Here is a 7222-nt window from a genome sequence, read left to right on the forward strand (position 1 = left end):
CCGCTACAATACTACTGAATAAAGTTAATCTGTATTTTCCGATATACGTGCTTTTTACATTTATTTAGTTACTATAAAAAAAGTGCTACTTTATATCTGCTGTTTCGAAGGTTTTGCCCCCCCCTGAAATAAATTCCGGCGTACGTGCCTGGTTCTCTTAGTAAAATTTTGGCTCAGTTAAAAGAATGATATTCATTAACCTAGCATAAATTAAAAATCTTAGTAGAAAAAAAAATTTCTCTGACGTTCATACATATTTTCAAAAGATTCATATCTATTAAAACACAAATCAAACAAAGGCATAGTTTGTTGACCAGTACATACTTCGTTTTTTATCTGATCTTTGCTGTTTACTTTAAAATTAAGTTAATCTAGTTATTAAGTGATTCGATTGTTGACGACATCAAGTAATCCTTAAAATGTTGAATGATAAGCTTTGATGTGGTTAAGAATCAATTTATTGAAATTAATCAGTCTATTATCCGTTCTATTACAATGAAAATATATCAAATCTATTCCATAGCTCTGTGCCTCCTATTGTTTGTTGCAACACCAATAGCACCTCGACCAAGCGGTAAGGGCAGTCATTATACAAAATACTGTGAAACTTTCATATAAGTACTCCAAAACCATGCTTTAATCCAAGATTTTTTGTAGAAAAGTCCATTGAAAGTTTTAAATTTTGTCTGCGTTGAAAAAAAAGTTTCTCTACATTTTTATTGGTGGATTAACTTCCCGTTTTGGCAGTGAAACGCAAAATGGAGGCGATTTAGCGTCGAAGGATTAAGTTTTTAATATTATACAAAAGTACTAAAATACAGGTAACTTCTGCAGCTTGCATAGTTTTATTTGAAAACAAGAAATAGAAAATTAATTTCAACCGCGACAAATGCGTTTTTGTTTACTTGTTAGCATGTTGACGGTTGGTGTCTTGAAAATAAGAATATCAAACAGTTCGTGGTAACGAACTGTAAGGAGCGACCCGGCTCAATAGTAATCGAAACTCTAAAAACGGAATTTTGATATCAATAAATGCATCAAATAATTCTTTTGCTGATTTTAAATATATAAGTCTTATCAAGTTTAGTCCCACTCATCAAAAGTTACGAGCCTAAAAAACTGCCTTATTTTCGAAAAAAGGGGAAAAGTCATAAAAAAAATCAAAGTCGTAAAATCTTAGTGAAAATCACACTATCAAATTCAGCGTATCAGAGAACCTTACAGTTGAGGAAGAAAGATCACGAATGCGTATTTTTTTTGTAGTTTTTTTTTTTCCCCTGGAGTGATAGTACCGATCTAGTGATAATAAAATGTTGCAAAAGGGGTCATTGAAGCGAAAATTAAAAGTTCTACTCCCCTTTTTATGTGACAAAAACTGGAGGGCATTTAGGCCCCTCCAACGCTCATTTTTTCCCAAAGTCACCGGATCTTTGAGGACGACCTAATCCCCCACAGTCTTCGGGGAAGGGCTGCAAGTTATGAACTTTGTCCATTGTTTATATATAGTACTGGTTATTTGGAAGTATACAGACGTTTTCGGGGGGATGGGGGATTTTTATGGTGGAGGGGGGGGGGGGGGGGTCGGGGGAGAGGTTACGTGGGGGATCTTTTAATGGAGGTATTTTTCATGGTGGAAGAGAATTTTCCATAAAGGGGGCGCCAGATTTCACAGCATTATTTAAAAACGATCTGAAACTGAATTAAAACAACGTTTTTTCAACTATAAGTAAGAAAAAACATTAAAACTTAAAATGAACAGACACTATTGCGTATACCAGAGGATTCTACTCCTCTTCAATACCTCGCTGTTTACACTAAAGTTTTTTTGTACTTTTAAAAGAGCTGTTTATTTTAATTAAACGGTTTTTGTGATTCAGGGGTCATTCTTTAACAACTGGAACAAAATTCGAACTTTAGCGTAACGAGCGAGGTATTGACGGTGGGGCGAACCCACTAAAATACGTGATAATTTCTGTTCGTTTTAAGTTTTAATGTTGCTCCTTACTTTTAGTTGAAAAAACTTGTTTTTTTATTTAATAGAATAAAGCAATAAATGAAATTTAAAATGAAACTTATTATGAAAGTTGGAATGTATGAAAGTTGGAATGTCTATATGAACAGGTACTTAGAAATCGAGCAGGAAAAAATAGATCTTAACAATGAGATCAGCTCTAATTGTTATATTGGGTAAATATTTCAACAGTTGCTAAAGGGCAATAACAGTAAAATCCTGTCTAAAAATAGATTTGTTCCATGGCATAAAATTGTAAAAGAACCTAAGCTTGTTGGGCCACAATCGTTTTTGCTTCTCAAAAAGGGTGCTGAAATTGCAAATTCTCAATTTGAGTGATTGTTGTTTATTCTTCCAGTTTGTGATGATTCTTTGGATTAAATTGTCATTTTGGTGTTTCTTCTCATTTCATTTCTGCAAATAATACTTAAATCAGGACCTTTAGTTGCATATGAACTTTTTTTTCAAAATTAAAGGAGAGTTGTCAAGGTCACTCCAAAAATATTCTTTCGAGAATGGAAAGCTAAGATAATAGGAAAAATTCCCCCTCCCCCTGCATACTAATGCGAACAACTTTCTGACAGTTTGAGAATGTGAGTCTAAAATGTAATTTTGAAGGCTTCAAGTCACCACTAAAGAAGGGCTACTAACCCCCTCAAATTCATTAATTGCTTTGCAAAGTTTTATAAGACCCTGAACAAAAAAAGAAGTTTTAAATGAACTAATTCGGTTGGATAAGCTTACAAATAATTTGACATAGTATCATGGGATTTAATTTCTTCAAAGTATAACTACGAAGGCTTTAGGCCAACCTCGTACACCACAGCCTCAAAGTTGCACTGTCATTACGACATGTTGGTGTAGAGGTGTGGAACTGTCGACATGTTGGTGTAGAGGTTGCCTAACTATATAAAGGAATCAGTTGCGTTACGTTAGTTCCGAAAACTTAAAAAAAGTATCTTATTGAGTAGATAAAATTGATTGCTTAGTCTTTCCGTCTAATGTTTAGTGAATAAGGTAGATACGATAATCTTGTTAAGTGATTTATTTCCTTTATATTTGGAATTCCCTTTTATTACCCAAATATATAGAAGAATTGATTTCACTAATCTCATTCTGGAAAAATACTTCAAAACATCTTATTTAGTAGACAAAAGAAATGCTTACATTTTTTGTTGTTTAGTTTTTGTTTGTTTGTTGTGTTACGTTAGTTCCGAAAACTTAAAAAAAGTATCTTATTGAGTAGATAGAATTGATTGCTTAGTTTTTCCGTCTAATGTTTAGTGAATAAGGTAGATACGAAAATATTGTTAAGTGATTTATTTCCTTTATATTTGGAATACTCTTTTATTACCCAAATATATAGAAGAATTGATTTCACTAATCTCATTCTGGAAAAATACTTCAAAATATCTTATTTAGTAGACAAAAGAAATGCTTACATTTTTTGTTGTTTAGTTTTTGTTTGTTTGTTGCGTTACGTTAGTTCCAAAAACTTAAAAAAAGTATCTTATTGAGTAGATAGAATTGATTGCTTAGTTTTTCGTCTAATGTTTAGTGAATAAGGTAAATACGAAAATATTGTTAAGTGATTTATTTCCTTTATATTTGGAATACTCTTTTATTACCCAAATATATAGAAGAATTGATTTCACTAATCTCATTCTGGAAAAATACTTCAAAATATCTTATTTAGTAGACAAAAGAAATGCTTACATTTTTTGTTGTTTAGTTTTTGTTTGTTTGTTGTCTGTCTAGTTTTTCTGCTTAATGATATTAGAAAAAGGATATTTTTGTTTGATTATATTCTTGTCAAAATTTTTGTGACATTTTCATCAAATGATAGATATCTCAAGTCCCCATATTGGTCGTTTATAGCCTCTGGCATTTCCAGAGAATGGAAATAAGTGTATGTATTGTTTTTGTTCTGTCGATAAATCAAGTCAAGTTAAGATAGACCACTTCTCAAAAATATCCACTGCCCCATCGAATTTTTTACTTGTTTTGTATAGCTTTATAAAGCTGTGCTGAAAAGAGTGAAGTTTCAAATGAATAAACTTCAAATGAAGTTCAAATGAAGGTTCAAATGAAGTTCCAAACTAGCTTACTAATAATTTCACGAAGCATGTGAGAATTTGAACGGTTTCATTAGTCATTTAAAGATTCCCACCGCTGGAAATATCTCTTCAGAAGCTAGACTATCTTACACACAGCTTTTTGACATTTTTGACACAAACTGTTGTCTCATAATTTAAACTCGATTGCCAATATTGCTGTTCTCTAGTAAAAAATCAAACAATATTCATCTTGTCGTTACTTGATCTCTTCTGTTACTTAAAAGGGAGGTAAAGATTTTATTGTTGTTAGAATGTGACCTCAAGCAATATTTCGCCATAACTGGCTGGATATGAGCACCATTGGATCTGTTTTTTTTTTTTTTAATAATTGGTTTTTAGAAAATAAATGGCTTGAGATACCTGACTAAATTGATTAATAGGTGGATTTCAATTTTATTGAAATAGCACTAAATTATGACAACAAAATCATATTATTGATTAAAATTAAGTTATGTTATAACTAGAAGTATGTTATAAAATATAATAATAAAATTATGATACTGGAACGTGGGATCCACCTGTTTGAGATGGTTTTCCTCTTTTTATGTAATTGTACAGTTGTACTTATGATGATAACTTCGATAGATCGCCATAAACTGGAAAAAAGCTTACATATTTGGAATCAAATTAAAAGGCAAGTATATTCTTTTGATGTTGAAATCTCTTTCAGACTGAGTCTCGGTTTCATTTAATGAGCTAAGCTAAATTGTGCCCCTCATTTCAGATGGCTATACGAAAATTGGCACCAAAATGTTATGCAGAGAAGATGGCATTTATGTGAACCCTTACGATTGCCACAGCTTCTATTTGTGTATAGGAGGATACTATGGGGTGAAGATGCAATGTCCAGAAGACCTTGTATATAACCCAAATATTCAGGCATGCGACTGGGAAAAGAATTATCCATGCAATAGTGTATCTACTAAGTTATAAGTTCTAAATAGAGAGGTTACTAACATTTGCCAAGCTTTTGAATATTGGAACATATGATTGAATTTGATAAAGTATGATTGAAGAATCCTATGATTACAGTATGAAAGTATCGCATGTGATCTTATTTATGAAAATATAGCAAAGTTTTTATGTGAATCTGTTATTTTAAGTAGACCTTTTGCTTTGTCTTACATATGAATAATTTAAAAAAATGAAATAAGAAAACATAAAATAATAAAAATTTCGAACCATTACTCCAGTGCTGTCATCTATTTGTGTAAATGCATCTCTTGTATATTCACATATGATAGCCCCGAACACCAATACTAGACTATTTTCTTTTATTTCTAACAAAAGTTGTGGCAAAGAGTACTGTGGACAAGGGTGCATCCCAGTTTTTTGTTCAAAGGGGGAGGGTAACCATAAAAATATAAAAAACATCAGAAGTGTTTATATGCTCAATTGTTAAGTTTTACGCATCATACTTTTTTCTGGGGGGGAGGAAGGTCAAACACTGTAGCCTCTCTCTTGGATACGGCCTTGACTGTTGGATAATCATCCTTAATCTGGAAAATCTTGGCTGATGAGTACTACTACTACTAACAACTCACCGCAGCAAAAAGCCGCCTGAGGCCAACACAGCTACGTACGCTCCTCATCCATCCCAATCTATTCAAAGCCTCCCTCTTTACACCCTCCCAAGAAGTTCCCATTTTCTTTAGATATTTCTTTATGACATCTTCCCACTCCAGACCAAGACGACCTGCTTTCCGTTTAGCCCTAGAGGGTTGGTTCGAAAAGGACAATCTTCGGCAATCTGTCATCCTTCATCCGTAGAACATGCCCTAACCATCTCAACCTTTCTTTCATTATTGCCCTAGAAAGCGGGATTGAGCCACGCTTTTCGTAAAGCCTACAGTTTAAAGTACGATCAGTCAGCCAGGTACCCAGAACAATCCGTAGGCGATTTCTCTGGAAAACATCTAGCAAATCTTCATCCACTTTTTGGAGCGCCCTTGTTTCAGAGCCATATTTAACAACTGTCATCACTGTACCTTCCAATATTATAATGTTGGTTTGTAGACTTATCTTCCTATTCTTCCAAACTTTTTTAATTGTGAAAAAACAATCTGAGCCTTGGCTATTCTACTTTTAACATCTTCACTGCTCCTCCCAACATCTTTACTAATAATACTACCAAGGTAAGTGAAGCTTTCCACCTCATCAATCTTTTCGTTACCCAACGTCACCTTTTCCTCTTCACTTATTCCTAGCCTTAAGCAAAAGCTGAACCCTAAATAAGCCTTCTTTCTCGAAGCCTTGGTGGGCAAAAGTTTAATTTTGATCTAAATAGTCTAGCTTCAGGCATGGTAACCACCCTTACATTTATGGTGAGCCTGAATATCCAATTAAAAATTGACAAGAAGTATATAATACAAACAAGCTTTTTATCAAATTTAAGTAAAGAGCTACATTAAAACTCAACACGGTCAGAAATCATTACGCAACGGAGAAGCTGCTTCCTCCTCGGCTCCTTTCTCTTTACACTAAAGCCTAGTACTTCCTTAAAAATAACTCTTGCTCTAATTAATCGGTCCTTGTGTTTGGTTGACGTTTGAAAGAAATAAGACATAGGGTCAATCTATTGCGTAAGGAGTGAGCAGATGAGGAGGGAGCACCCCCTCATATATGGAGCAATTTCTGTCTATTTTCGTGTTTTAATGTCGGTCTTTACTTTCTCAACAAAAAGAATATTCTTTACTATCTACTACTTTGAGAAATGACCAATTTTAATTCAATAATCCTCAATTTAATTAAAACCCAGTACTAGTTTCAATCACTCAAGTTTTTCGAAGTTTTATTTTACATTTGTACGGAGCTATTAGGCACTTCCTGGCTGAAACCAAACTTGCAGATTGGCGTCATGAATATGAAAAATCTGCCAGATGAAGACGCGCTTTAGTGAATGGCTGAATTAAGCCCATATTCGATCTATAAAAGGTTTTCACAGATGATTTATTCTAGGGCATTCCATTTTTTTTCAAGCAATTGGTTATAGCCAATTTATATTGGTTTTATTATAAATGACTCCACCCTGTATTTGATTGTCCTTTTAAATTGCTGTTTTTATCTAACAGAAGGACTCATTTGAATAAAACTT

The 7222-nt window shown here is 33.4% G+C and overlaps 1 long non-coding RNA gene across 1 annotated transcript; it reads left to right on the plus strand.

Moving 5' to 3' along the window:
* Positions 1-434: 434 nt before the first annotated feature.
* LOC136029946 (uncharacterized) lies at positions 435-5217 on the plus strand. The gene is made up of 2 exons (XR_010618144.1): positions 435-574; positions 4853-5217. It is a non-coding gene; the product is annotated as an uncharacterized LOC136029946 (long non-coding RNA).
* Positions 5218-7222: the final 2005 nt, after the last annotated feature.

Source organism: Artemia franciscana, chromosome 8 (assembly GCF_032884065.1).
Source record: "Artemia franciscana chromosome 8, ASM3288406v1, whole genome shotgun sequence".
Taxonomy (NCBI): domain Eukaryota; kingdom Metazoa; phylum Arthropoda; class Branchiopoda; order Anostraca; family Artemiidae; genus Artemia; species Artemia franciscana.